At 36.6% G+C, this 14550-nt stretch overlaps 1 pseudogene; it reads right to left on the bottom strand.

Annotated features, from left to right (window-relative positions):
- Positions 1-8103: 8103 nt before the first annotated feature.
- LOC100677566 (MAP kinase-activated protein kinase 5-like) lies at positions 8104-11737 on the bottom strand (annotated as a pseudogene).
- Between the last annotated feature and the right edge of the window lie 2813 nt (positions 11738-14550).

Below are 14550 nucleotides of genomic sequence, written 5' to 3'. Positions count from 1 at the left end.
CAAAGACCTAAAGTTAGAAAACCAAAAGGGAAGAACATGCATTTCTCAAGCTGAAAGAACTGAAGAAAAAAGACAAGTCTCGTGTTGCAATTTTGAAGGATTCTGTGGGCAAAATATTGAATGTTGCAGGAAGCATCAAAAACAGATGAAAGGAATACATACAGTCACTGTACCAAAAAGAACTGGTTGCAATTCAACCATTTCAGGAGGTACCATATGATCAAGAATCGATGGTATTATAGGAAGAAGCCCCAGCTGCACTGAAGGCACTGGTGAAAAACAAGGCTCCAAGAATTGACAGAATACCAGTTCAGATGTTTCAACAAACAGATGCAGCACTGGAGGTGCACATTCATCTATGCCAAGAAATTTGAAAGACAGCTACCTGGCCCACCAACTGGAAGAGATTCATATTTGTGCCCATTCCAAAGAAAAGTTATCCACAGAATGCAGAAATTATCTAACAATATCATTAATATCAGACAAAAGTAAAATTTTACTGAAGATCAGTACATCAACAGGAAGCTACCAGAAATTCAAACTGTATTCAGAAGAGGATGTGGAATGAGGGTTATCATTGCTGATGTCAAATGGGTCTTGGCTGAAAGCAGAGAACACCAGAAAGATGTTCACCTCTGTTTTATTGACTATGCAAAGGCATTTGCCTGTGTGGATCATAATAAATTACGGATAAAATTGTAAAGAATGAGGATTCTGGACACTTAACTGTGCTCACGCAGAACCTGTAAGTAGACCAAGAGGGAGTCATTTGAACAGAGCAAGGGAATATTGCAAGTTTTAAAATCAAGAAAGGTGTGTGTCAGGGTTGCACCTTTTCACTATACTTATTCAATCTGTATACTGAGCAAATAATCCAAGAAGGTGGACTATAAGAAGAAGAATGTGGCATCAGGATTGGAGGTGGACTCATGAGCAACCTACAATATGCAAATGACACAACCTTGCTTGCTGGAAGTGAAGAGGGCTTGAAGCACTTACTGATGAAGATCGAAGACTACAGTCTTTAGAGTGGATTACAGCTCAACATGAAGAAAACAAAAATCCTCACAACTAGACCAGTAAGCAACACCATGATAAATGGAGAAAAGATTGACATTTGCAATAATTTCATTTTACTTGGATCCACAATCAATGTCCATGGAAGCAGCAGTCAGGAGATCAAACATCATAGTCCATTGGACTAATCTGCTGGAAAAGACCTCTTTAAAGTGTTAAAAAGCAAAGATATCAATTTGAGGACTAAGGTACACCTGACCCAAACCATGATATTTTCAATCACCTCCCATGCATGCAAAAGCTGGACAATGAATGAGGAAGAAGAACTGATGTCTTTGAATCGTGGTGTTGGTGAAGGCTATTGAATATACCGTGAACTGCCAAAAGAATGAAAAAGTTTGTCTTGGAAGAAATACATTCAGAGTGCTCCTTGGAAATGAGGATGCTGAGAATTCATCTCACACACTCTGGACAGTGTTATCGGAAGGGACTAGTCCCTGGAGAAGGGTGTCATTCTTGATAAAGTAGAGGGTTGGTGAAAAAGAGGAAGACCCTAGACAAGATAGATTGACACTGTGGCTGCAGCAATGGTCCAAACATAACAACTATTGTGATGATGGTGCAGGACTGACCAACGTTTCGTTCTGTTGTACCTGGGGTGTCTATAAGTCAGAACTGACTCAGTGGCATGTACCAACAACTACAAATTATCTATTTTTAGTTAGTGAAGCATTTACCTGTTCAGTGGTAGAACCCTTGCCTCTCATAGACTGAGATCCAGCTGATTTTCCAGCAATGAGCCTCATGAGCAGCCACTACCCATCTGTCAGTGGAAACTTGCCTATTGCTATGATGCTGAACAGGTATTAGTGAAGCTTCCAGACAAAGATTAACTAGGAAGAAAGTCCTAGAGATCTACCTCTGAAAATCACTCGGTAAAGACCCAAGGGATCGCAATGATCTGAACCACAACAGATCATGAAGGCAGCATTTCATTTCACTCTGCATGGGGCAGCCATTAATCCGACTGACAGCAACAATTATTAGATTATCCTCCCCTTGGTTTTCCCTGAGGGGATTAGGTTTTAAATCCTTAAAGTAGAAATTACCCGTATATTTTTCTCTGAGGCCATTAGAAAAATAGTAACTGAGGAAATTACCTCTAACTGTGGTGCCAGGAGTTTCCCTGGGTGGCACCCGTTTGCTCTTGACAACTGATGCAGGTGTTAAGAGCTCAGGCAGCTAACCAAAATGTCGATAATCCAAATTTACCAGCAGCTCTTTGGAAACCCTATAGAGAAATTCTACTCTGTCCTACAGGGTTGTTATGAGTCAAAACTGACTCAACGCACATAACAACAACAACTAACTGAAACATTGGTGGCTCGAACCCACACAGTGGCAACCAGAATAAAGCCCTGGTGATCTGCTTCCATAAACATGACAAGAAAACCTTACGGAGCTCAGTTCTGCTTTGTAACACATGGGGTTGCCATGGGTTGGAATCAACTCTATGGCAACAGCTTTGGTTTGGATTTGGTTGTACCAGAATTTGGTTTTCTCAGAGGCAGAAAAGGGAGATCCCCAGAAAGCGAAAGAATGATGGGAGACTTGGTATAGCATATAAGCGGTAACCTGTTTCACACTTTTCTGTTTCCTGTCCTAGCAAAGCAATACCATGAGGAACATGTAAATGTTTAAAAAAGTATTAAAACTGAGTCATGCAATTATAACTGAGGAAGCTGGTCTGGTGCTACCTCCATGAATGTTCTTTTCAATTTGCCTACTTCAAATCTTAGTTTTTTCTTCTTTACTTAGCAAATATTTGAAACCATTAACTAAATATGCAGAAGTAAATAAACCTTCGAGAAAAAATCAAATCATGTGAATTGTACACAGTTCTAAAGCATATTTGTCCTTTTTTTCCCCTCTTATTATCAAACCAAATTTTAGACCTTGGTATGCAATATTAGTAAAAAGGATGCTTGCATTTCTATGTTAATATACAGCTGGAACAGAATACGTAGCAATTTTGTGATGACTAAAAGGCCCCAAAACATAATAGCCAAGTTTTGAGCAATTTAGTCCATTAAAATCCCAGTTAAGCAAATAAAGAAAAATGCTTTTAACATGTTTGTAGTAAATGATGGACTGGTAAACATTTTAGTATAATGTGATATTTTTGAGTAGTTTCACCTCCTAAACTAACTTTTTTCAGAAAATGGAATGAGACTCCCTTTATTCGTTGACATTCTGATTTTCAACAGTATCTCATCTAATCCCCATAATTTAATTTTTTATGCTTTTCTACAATCTTGCTTTCTCTTAACCTTTACATCCATATTATTTCTCTGATGCACTCTATAAATGTAGGTCTGTCATCTTCCAAATTAAGTGCTACGGCTGCTAACCAAGAGTTCAGCAGTTCAAATCCACCAGGCGCTCCTTGGAAACTCTATGGGGCAGTTCTACTCTGTCCTATAGAGTCACGATGAGTCGGAATCGACTCGACGGCAATGGGTTTTTTTGGTGGCTGGGTCATCTTCCAAAACCAACACTCTCATCTCTGCCTCCTTCTGTTTCTCTTATCACTGTCTTTTAGATGCCACTTCCCTATTCAAATCCAATTTATCCATGATACCCAACTTCACAGCCACCCTCTTCCAGCCAGTGCAATTTATTAGCAACTGTGTTTCACATTCTACCCTAGGTACTGAGGATAAAACATAACAGTGCCATGGAGTCAGTGTTATTAATCTGCTCACAATTTAGTACTAGATTTTTTTTTTATATTATTTAGAAGTAATTGCAGTAAATTATGTTTTATCCTGCATGAAGGAAAGAGTATTTCACTTTGCAAGGGTCAAAGCCTGTTGAAATTATTGAAGTGAAAGCTTGACTGTGGGAGTGATATGCAATGATTGCTTGGAAAAATGATTATGAATGCCTAGGTAGAAGAAAACCCTGGTGGCGTAGTGGTTAAGTGCTACGGCTGCTAACCACAGGGTCGGCCGTTCGAATCTGACAGGCGCTCCTTGGAAACTCTATGGGCTAGTTCTTATCAGTCCTATAGGGTTGCTAGGAGTCGGAATCGACTCAACAGTGTTGGGTTTTAGGTAGGAGAAAGGGAAGTTTAAGAAGAGGGGAGAAGTTGTTCTAAACCACGGATGATTCAAACAATGTAACAGTTACAAATAGGAGTCAATATAGCATAATCTATAATATAGCATAATCTAATCCATAATATAGCATAATCTAATCTATAATATAGCATAATCTATAATTAATATAGCATAGTCTATAATATAGAAATTGGTACCCATTCAAAAAGAATTCACAGATCATTTGACTAAAGCAATAGTATGCAGAGGGGCACTTTATTAAGAGGCAAGGTTCAACAGGCAGATTGGGGCCAGATCATGAAGGGTAATGCCCAAGTATTCTCCATAGTAAAGTGCTCAAAAGTTATTCTGTAGTTGGTGAGGTGCCAAAGGAATTTAAGGAGTGATACTCTTTTATGTATATCACTCTGAAATCTTTATGGCAGATGGGAAGAGATGGGATGAAGAGTTGGGCTACCAAACAACTGAAGTGATGTATCTGAACTACTCTCTCACCAGCAATGCCAATTTCTGTCTTTGCTCTCTGCAACATCTTTCTAATAGCAGACTGGTCATTAATGCAGGCCTCAAAGTGGGTTTTCTATTTGCATACCTGGAGGACTAAGGATTTTGAAGGAAAAACCATGTTCACCTACCATTATAGGAGCCTCTGCACAACCTGCAATTAATTATTTTCTTCTGATTCCTTTCTAAAACTTAGATGTTCTCTTAAAACCGTCTGTTCAAGCACACCCTTTCATTCTCCGTAGACTACCTTATCTTTTATATCTTTAAGGATATTGAATATTTGGATAATTTAATGCCTTGTTTTTCTTAAAGAATATTTATTCTCATTAGCCTATAAGGTTCCAGACCACATTCTAAAAGTTCTCTCTTGACGCTATATGCATTTAGTTATTAACTCATGTATTTTGTTATAAATCTCAAAAATATTGTCGACACTAGCTTTCCTTAATTTTACACTCTTCATTTTCCTCTTCAGTCTGGTTCTCCCTCATAGTTGTAAATGAATGGCTCCCATTAGTGTCACCTATGCCCTTTAAATTGCTCAATCTCTGGGCTATCTTCATCATATATTTCTGATGACCACCATATTTGGCATTTCCCAACCCCTCCACTCTTACGGTTTTCAATCTCTTTGACTCTTTTTTTTACCTCTTTAAACATGCCTTCTTTTGTTAATTGTTCAAAGATTTTCATCTTAATGTTTTGATCTCCCATCTGCACACACACTTTTGTTATGTCCTCATATATAGCATTTCAATGCAACATAAACATTAAGGATTTCTGAATCTACACATCACAGTAGAATTTTCTAACTCTGATATTTAGTTGAGTTCTGAACATGTTCACATGAATCACTTTTAGGTACCTTAAATATAGCATGTCTAACATGTCATCTTGACCCCAAACTTACTTTTCTATTCCCTAGTACAAAGAAAGGTAACAATATCGCCCCAGTTACAGAGTCAGAATCTAATATTGGGTGTAAGTTGCTATCATTCATCTGATATCTTCAATCATTTGCAAGTCCAGAAAGTCACATTTCTTTTGAGCCCCTCAAAAGTAACAAATCCTAACCCTTTGGCCAATACCCAAGGCCAAAGTTTAAAAGATAGAGTGATGGAATTTGAATGAGAAGCAGACATCATATGAACAAGGTCTATTTTATACAACTTTCCTTCTTTTAATAGTGAAGTAAAGTTTTCTAATTATCTTATTTATGATCATCCAAAATCAGTTAAAATATCAATATTCTTTAAGAGAAGTATTGTTTATTTATCTATTTTTTATTTAATTTGACACAAGTAAATGAGCAAAAGGAAAAAAAAAATCTGGCCCTTGTGATTTTGCGTTTTGAAAAATAACAAATGACCTCAAAATGAGGTTGATCTAGTTTCCAGTTTCTATCTGATAAGAAGTATTGGAGTGTTTTGTTCGTTTGTCTGTTCTTATGATCTTTATGGTACCAGCAGTAGCAGAATTCCAGATATTTATAAATGAACAAATACATATTTAGTTGTAGATTACATTCAAAAGTTTTATGGTTGACAGAGTTTTGCAGAAAGCAGTAAGAGTTGTACATATTTGAAAATGCTGACAGTGATCAAAATATGATTTGTAGAGGATGGAAAGTACAAAATGACAAGTAAAAGTGGGGTCAAAATGCCAAAGGGATGAAGAGCATGTAGTGGCCAATGTGAATTAACTAGGCATTCCTTGGCTAGGCTCTGTAGCTAATGAGGGAACTTAATAACTAAATGAGTATTCTTTTTTCCTGGTGTAAATATCTATAAATCCAAATAAAGTTGCAGATCTAAGCACTCTCAGGAATCCTTATTTTTTCTCATTAATTTGGGGACACTTTAAATAAGTGCGTAAAAATAAATAAATTGGGAGATGTTGATGCAAAGTTATGAAAGAAAAACTCTTAAATTTAAGGTAGCCTACTGAGGACATTCCAAAAATAAATTAAAATTGTATGGCAGCCTCTCACTCCTCCCTTCTTTATTTTATAAAAGGCTTCCACAGTCCTCTTCGTCAGCTGAAGTCTCACATCCTCTGATCTGTCCTATATATATTTACCAGACTAATTATCTCTAAGGACATATGTGATGATTCCCAAAAGGAAAAATAAAAGTCCCTTTGCAGCCTCTCCAGTTCCGCCCTCAGTAGGAGTTAATTTTCTCTGTACAGTATATATTTATCATCTTCCAGATTCTCTCTCTGAATCAATAAATATGTATGTTCCTAATTTTAAACTATATACTGTTTCCCAATTAGCTTTCTTTTCTTAAAGATAACTAATAAAAAAAAGGAATAATTGATTAATTATACATCCTCACAATAAAAGAAAATTGAATTTTATTGTGAAGATATACCCTAATTACATAACTTAGGCATTTTTCTGGTTAGACTTTTCCATAGTTTCTAGTTAATTTTTAATATAAACCCTTTATGTTTAGCCTTATGCATATTGCCTTTAAGGCAAATTCTAAGGAAATTGTAGGATTAAAAACTATAAAAAAGAGTATACACATATAAAATATGCCAAACTTTGGCAAATCTCTATAGAAAAGATTTAGCTAGCTTATCCTCTTACCGCCTCTGCATCAGGGTGCCTGTTGCTTCACACTCTTTCCAAAATGGAGTATTACCAAACATTAATGTCAAGTCAATCTTATACGTGAAACATAGCCTCTCAAAGTTAAAATTCCATTTTTTCTTTATTAAAAAGTTTTGACATAATTTCTCATGCTCGTTTGTCATTCATAATCATTTACCATAAACTTGCATTTTATAATAGGTTAACCTTTTAGTATTTTTTTGAAAATTTTATATATTAAATAACTTAACTCTTTGCTTCATATTTGTATTGCAAATATTTTTTCAAGTTTATTCTTTTAAACCTTTGAGGTATTGTTATTTTTATTGTGATTAATATTATCATTGATTTTTTTCAAGTAAAACATGTATGTAATCAGTTTTTTTATGAATTTCAGCTATTGTTTCATATTTTAAAAATAATTCTTTGTACCAAAAACACACACATATTTAGTTTGACTAATGTAAGAGTTGATTTTTCTACTTTACACTTTATATGGGATTCCTTTTGGAGTGTGGAATGAAATCAATCCAGGTTTACTTTATTCTAAATGGACGAACAAGTTGTTCTAAAAAATCTTAATAGAACAATTGATTTATTCATTCATATTTACTGAGAATTTACTATGTGTCAGTCATAACTAGAAGAACACTAAATATTTATGTTGAAGAATAAGGAATTTTTGTTTCCCCTAATGTTAATGGGAATGCTTCCTGTGGTTCCAAGTAATCCCAATTTTGATATTACTTTAAAACTATTGCTTTAAATAATGAAATTAAGATTTACTAATTTACATAAAAATAACTTTATACATTAAAGAATACTTCAAATTGTTAAAAAAAATATTTGAAGTTGTTGTTATTGAGATTCATGGGACATGGTTTGCATTTCAATCACTTGCTTCACAATTTCTGCTGGTTTTGTCCGTCTACTCTATCTGTGAATCCATAACTATTAATGCTGAAACTTCAGCAGAGTGTCTCTTAGGAGTTTGCATTCCCGGTTATGCTTCCAAACCTCCTGCATTACTTCATTCAGCTTCTCATCTTCATTTCCTCCTTTACTAGCCCTGGGGAGAATACACTGAGTAATCATATCTCAGAGCTTTTCCAAGGCAACATTGAATCCTCAGCCCCATTCTCAGGGTTGTGGATATAAGCACCATCTTTTGGTTTGGTGCCAAGTAACTTCCTCTTACTCACAATGGGGTTGGTCACAGAATGCAAAGGTTTGAGGCCGATGTTCAGATCCTGGATTCACATGTTGTCCAATTGCTCTGCATGAGACTGCTGGGTTCCTCCCACCACTTCCTTACCCATCATCAGTTGAGCGGAGGGCAGTACAGTATTCAGGGCCTCAGTACTGCTGAGCCAGGAAGGGTCCAACACTCCCTCGATGGTGAGTCTCTCTTCTGGTTTGATCTTCAGAAACTTTACCACAACATCTTTGGCCATATCTGAGATCTGGCTCCACTCTTCCTCTGGGAACTCAAAACTGCCTGTCAGGATCTTTTTTCCACATATCCTTTGGGATGTCTGGCTGCAGTATTTGGAGTGAAAAGGAGGGTATCCACACAGTAACCCATACATAATCACCCTAGGGACCACAAGTCACAGCTCTTGTTATAAGTGTATGGTCTAACATTATTATTTTTAAGGAAGTAGTATCTCTTCTGAGCTTTACTAATATCTTCTAAAATTAAAAATAGATGTTAGAGAGGCAAGATGGTGTTGTAAGTAGCTCCATGCTCCCATCTCCCACAACAAATCTGGAAAGAAGAAAAACTAGCAGAGGTTGGAGGAAGTAATGGTCTCAGAACTCTGGAAAACAGTGAAAGATTTACAGCATCTAAGTGAACCCCCGACCAAGAAAAAGGTAGGAAACCTTTCTCTCTACCATAGACACTCTTCTTCCTTCCCACTTCTAAGACAACATTAACTGTGCCAGTAGAGATGGCCCCTGCAGCAAACTTTGAACCATGCTCCCAGAGAAGGGCCCATTCTTTTGCTCATGAATAAGTTGAACAGACTTTGCTTTTGCTGGTGGACTATTGCGTGTGTGTTTTCGTATCTGACTAGGGGCTTCCTGAAGGCATAATCCTCCTGGTTTAGCTAGCCTCAGCAGCAGCCCTTAATTAGGGTGCTGAAATTAATTAGGGTGATTGAAGGATATAACAGCCTTCTAAAGGCCAAAGGAGAAAGCTGATGTGAGAGTTTCTTGCAGAATTTAAAACTTTCAAAAGCACCATGTAATCGCAATAAATGGCAGAGTAAGAAATGTTAGGGGTTCATCCCTCTGCCAAAGCACAATTCCACTGGAAAGAACAATGGGAACAAACGATTTTGAAAACATGGAATTGTATGGGACACTTAAATTCGCCAGGGGAGTGCTCAATGAAGGGACGCACTTTTGATCTTTCCTAGGTGAACCATGTAAGCCAACTTGCTTATTGTTGTTGTTAGTTGACTCCTAGTCAGTTCTGACTCATGGGTTCAAGGAGATCCCATGTGTGCAGAGCCGAATTGCTCCATGGGGCTTTGGAGGCTGTGATCGTTCAGAAGAAGATCACCGGGCCTCTCTTCTAAGGCACCCCTGGGTGGATTTGAACAGTCAACCCTTCGAACAGTAGTAGAGTGCTTAACTGTTTTTGTCACCCAGGGACTCCTGGGTTGGCACAGCCAACTAGCAGCCATCCACTCTTTCTAAGCCCCCACCGTGGTTGTAGGGACTGGGGCTTTTTTTTTTTTAGAGAGACTGGCTTTTGCAAGGCAGGCAGTGGGAACCTCCAAGACATTACGGTTACACAGTTTGCACAGTTGGGTTGGTCTGGTGGTGCCCTGAGGGACAGATGCAGGCCACTGCAGCAATTTCAGCCTTCTCACAAGAGCAAATTTCTCTTCTGAGAGATAAATGGCCAGTGTGCCTTTTGGTGAAATCTGCCAGTCAACTGTTTGAATTGGGACACACACTTCATAAAATATTAGCTTGGAAAAGTCACTATAAAACAGTTGACTACAGCCTTGTAAACCAACTAATTAGATGTTGTTTTTGTTGCCTGCCTTTGAGTCAGCCCAATTCATGGCGACCGCATGCACAATGGAAAAAAACTACTGCGCAGTCCTGTGCCATCCCCTGATCTGTTGCAGATTGAAGTATTGAGATACATAGGGGTTTTCAATGGCTGATTTTTGGAAACAGGTCACCTTTCTCTAGTTGATATTATTTTGTTTTTTCCATTTTGAGCAGTATCAGGAGATAATGGTGCTTTAAAAACCTAAATTTTTTAAGTAGTTAATTACATCCTACTTAACCATAAGTATTTGTTTTATTTAATATTCAGAGTGTCACAACTTGGCTGTTCTTTCAGGGAAATCTTTTGTTAACTTTTTTTTTTTTTTTTTAGTGCTACTCAGGCATTTTAGATAACTTTTTATTTTGTAATTTATGATAACAAATATCCAAGACTCATTTAGAGATCATCTGCCTTGATGTTGGGCTTCTCGAATGAAGTGTGTTTTGTTGAGAAAAAGAAAACAATTTCAAAAGCCTACATATTGTATTATTCCATTCATATGACATTTTGGAAAGACTGAAAAGCTGCCACCAAACAGAGGAGACTAAGGCAACGTGAAGCCTTGAGAACTGTGCCTTTAACCTTGCAGCTTGGTTTACTCTGGCTGAACCAAAAAACAAAACAAAACAAAACAAAAACCACTGCCACTAAGTCAGTTTCAACTCATAGCGACCCTACAGGACAGAGTAGAACTCTCCCATAGGGTTTCTAAGGAGTGGCTGGTAGATTCGAACTGCTGACCTTTTTGTTAGCAGCAAAGTGCTTAACCACTGTGCACCCAGAGCTGCCTAGATACTTAAAAATCTCTTAGGAGATACATATGGAAGAAAATATTCGCAGCTTGCAGATGAGGGATACAAGGCGCAGATTCTGGCCTGTGAATATCTGAATTTCAAAGAAAGGACCTGCTACACCAGGCTAGTTAGCTCTCAAAATGAGATTCCTAATTAACAGCTTTTATTTCTTTATCCTAAAAAGAACTCTGATGACTACAGAACATATCTGGAGTATTTTCTGGGAGATCTTTTCTTTTTTTTCTGGAAAGTTGCTCTCTATAGTATATTACTCTTGATATTTGTACCCATTCTTTCTCTCAACTACCTAAACATTAAATCTCCATGTAAGTAATGTTCAATAACACTGGGAAAACCACTGTCTTCTAAAAAAAAACAAAAAAACAACAAAAAAAAACTGCACCCTCATACAAAATATTAGTTCATAATTACTGATCCTTTCACACACGTCCAGCATCTGTACCATGTATGCTGTATAACTGCCTATCCTGCCTAGACTATTCTGCCTTGCTTGCTTCTGCCTGGAATTCAACAATTTCTTTCAGAATACTTCAGCTTAGGTGAGTATCCATAATTAAATGGAAATACCTTTGGGACCGTCATTTAAACTTTCCCTTGACCGCATATTGAAAGCAGATGTATATAAAAGGACAGATAAGAGAGCATGAGGGCCCTCATCTTGTCTGAGTCACTCATGACCACTCTGCTCTCTGGCCTATCAGAGGAAAGTCAGGCTGATGTTAATGTCTGCTTGCTTAGAAATGCCAGCCTGCTCCCTCCGCTTCACAGCCTGTTCCAGCTGTAGTCCAATTAAATTCAACAGTTCACAGGTGTTCAGAGAAATCCTTTCAACATAAAACCCCAGTTGTATTTAGGGCTCTTCACTCTTTTTAGAGCTCTTTACATTTGAAATATTCTTCCAAGAAAACAAACCACATTGACAGATGAAAAAAATATATAATGAGCAATGATGAGGATACTAATAATTATAAAAAAAAAAAAAAGTCATAAAAAAGGAAAATTATTTTCAGCTCCAGCTGGAATCTTAATATGTTCATCTCAAATCAGGAGGGATATAATATTTTCTTAATTGAAGAGTATGGAGGATGAAATAAGAATACCGGAGGGTTATGCATATGACCTATTTCTTTGAGTGGATTCTGACTCATAGCAACCCTGTAATACAGAGTAGAACTGCCCCATAGGGTTTCCAAGGCATGCCTGGTGGATTCGAGCTGTTGGCCTTTTGGTTAGCAGCCATAGCTCTTAACCATTATGCCATCAGGGATTCCTTTATGCATATGAGAAAGGTGAAAAAGAAAACATAAGAACCTATATAGCATCTTTACTGAAAGACTTAAAGCATTAGCCCACCTTCCATATTTCTTGCATTAAACACATATTTTATTTCATGTTGGAGTGCACAAACACACACCCACAATGCTATATCTAGCCAGTGAATGCACCAAGAGTAGCTCTGTCTGGGTTACTCTCAGCCTCAATCCAGAGAAATAAAAAGCTGAAAGCTAATGATTACTCTTCCATTTACAACTGCAAATACATTAACCCATTCCTATTGAGCTTGGAATTACTACAAATAACTAAGTTCTGGAAAAAAAGGGGGGGAGCACAAAACCTGTGACCTTAACACTGTACAAGTCAGATCACTGGTAAGGTCTTGGTAAGGTCCAAATTTGGAGGGTCACCACTGTAAAAGACCTTAAGAAATATGAGTTTTATTAATGTAAACCAGACTAAACCCATCAATTTACTCATTCATTTAGTAAATATTTATTGTCTACTATTTTTTTTTTATGTGCTAGGCACTGTTCTAGAAGCTAGGGTACAGCAGTGAACAAAGGTGACTCAAAATTCTGCCATACTGAATATTAAGACAGATAATGAATGTTAAATGTATAAAATAACTAAATTATGTAGTGTGTTAAAAGGTAAAGTGTGCAATTGGAAAACAAAGAAAAGACAAAATTAAGCAGGGAAATTGAATCTGGAGTTGAAAGGGAGGGGTGGAGTGGGAAAGGCAAGAGGTAGCAGAAAGCAAATATACCTACATTATTTATCTCAGAAATACGTATCCTTGTTGGGTGAATTCTGTATTGAACATAGATGATTTCTATTTACAGAAATCAGAACTAAGAAATTGCAATTTTTGTTGGGTGATTATGTGATGATATTAATTGCTAAGTGATCTTGAACACTTAGTACGTGACAAACACTGCAGTAAAGCACTTGGTATGAATTATTTTATATGATATTTACAAAAGCTCTAGGAGATACTTAATGCTATCCTATCCATTTTAAAGATAGGGAAAATAAGGTTAAGAGAGGGAGGAGTGTAATTCGTACAATTTCACATGGTACCAAAGCTGAGACTCAGCCTGTGCCCTGACTCCCAAGGCCATGCAGGCTCTTAATCACTACTACATATTCCATGTCTTTCATGTCTTTTTTTGAAATATATTCTGAACTCAGTTTCATTTTTTTTCAATTTATATTGACAAAATAGAAGACTTTATGAATTGTTCATGAATTTTTAATATATGTGTTCTAGAAAATTTGTAAAAAATAAAATAGAAAAATATGATGATAATCCTATAGACTTGAAATCATTTTGTTTTCTTTGATTTGCTTTTTTTTTGCCTACCAATATATTGTGAATATTCCCCTGTATCATTAGTCACCAAGAGCATATTTATTTATCAAGAAAATAATAATTACCCATATTAACCCATCACAATTTATTTAACCAATCCATTGCAGTTGGAAATTTAGGTTATTTCCTTTTTTTCATTTACAAAAAGCACAGCATTAACTATATTTTTGCTGAACATGAATTATTTTCTTAGGATAAACACCTAAATATAAAATGGCTGCATCAAAAGAACAAATAATTAGCGAAATTATATTTCACTACATCATTCTTCAGACAATTTTAATCATTGTACGTTTCTATATGTAGAAAATGAGCATGTGCATTTTCTAATACCTCAGCCATTACTGTGGATATATAGGTATATATATATACACACAATGTATATTGTCATACAGTCACTGGTCTTTTTTTTTTTTTTTCCTGTAAATAGCTTGCTCATATAAACACATTTTAGTATTGGGCACATGTGCCAGGAATTGTTTTAAGTGTTTCAAATATATTAACTCACTTTAATTCTTGAATGAATGTATATATAATAAATTAAATATTTTCTAAAACTTTGTCATAAGCTGAATAACAGCTTCCCAAAGATGCCCATGTCCTAATCCCTGAAACCTGTGAAAATGTTACCTTTCATGGCAAAAGGGACTTTGCAGATGTAATTAAAACTATTAAAATGGAGAGATTATTCTGAATTATCCCGGTGTGTTCAATGTAAACACAAGAGTACTTATAAAAGAGAGGCAGGAGGGACAGAGGCAAAGGCG

Source organism: Loxodonta africana, chromosome 15 (assembly GCF_030014295.1).
Source record: "Loxodonta africana isolate mLoxAfr1 chromosome 15, mLoxAfr1.hap2, whole genome shotgun sequence".
NCBI lineage: Eukaryota > Metazoa > Chordata > Mammalia > Proboscidea > Elephantidae > Loxodonta > Loxodonta africana.
Note: the sequence above shows the minus strand (reverse complement) of the source record. Positions and strands in the feature narration are given on the sequence as shown.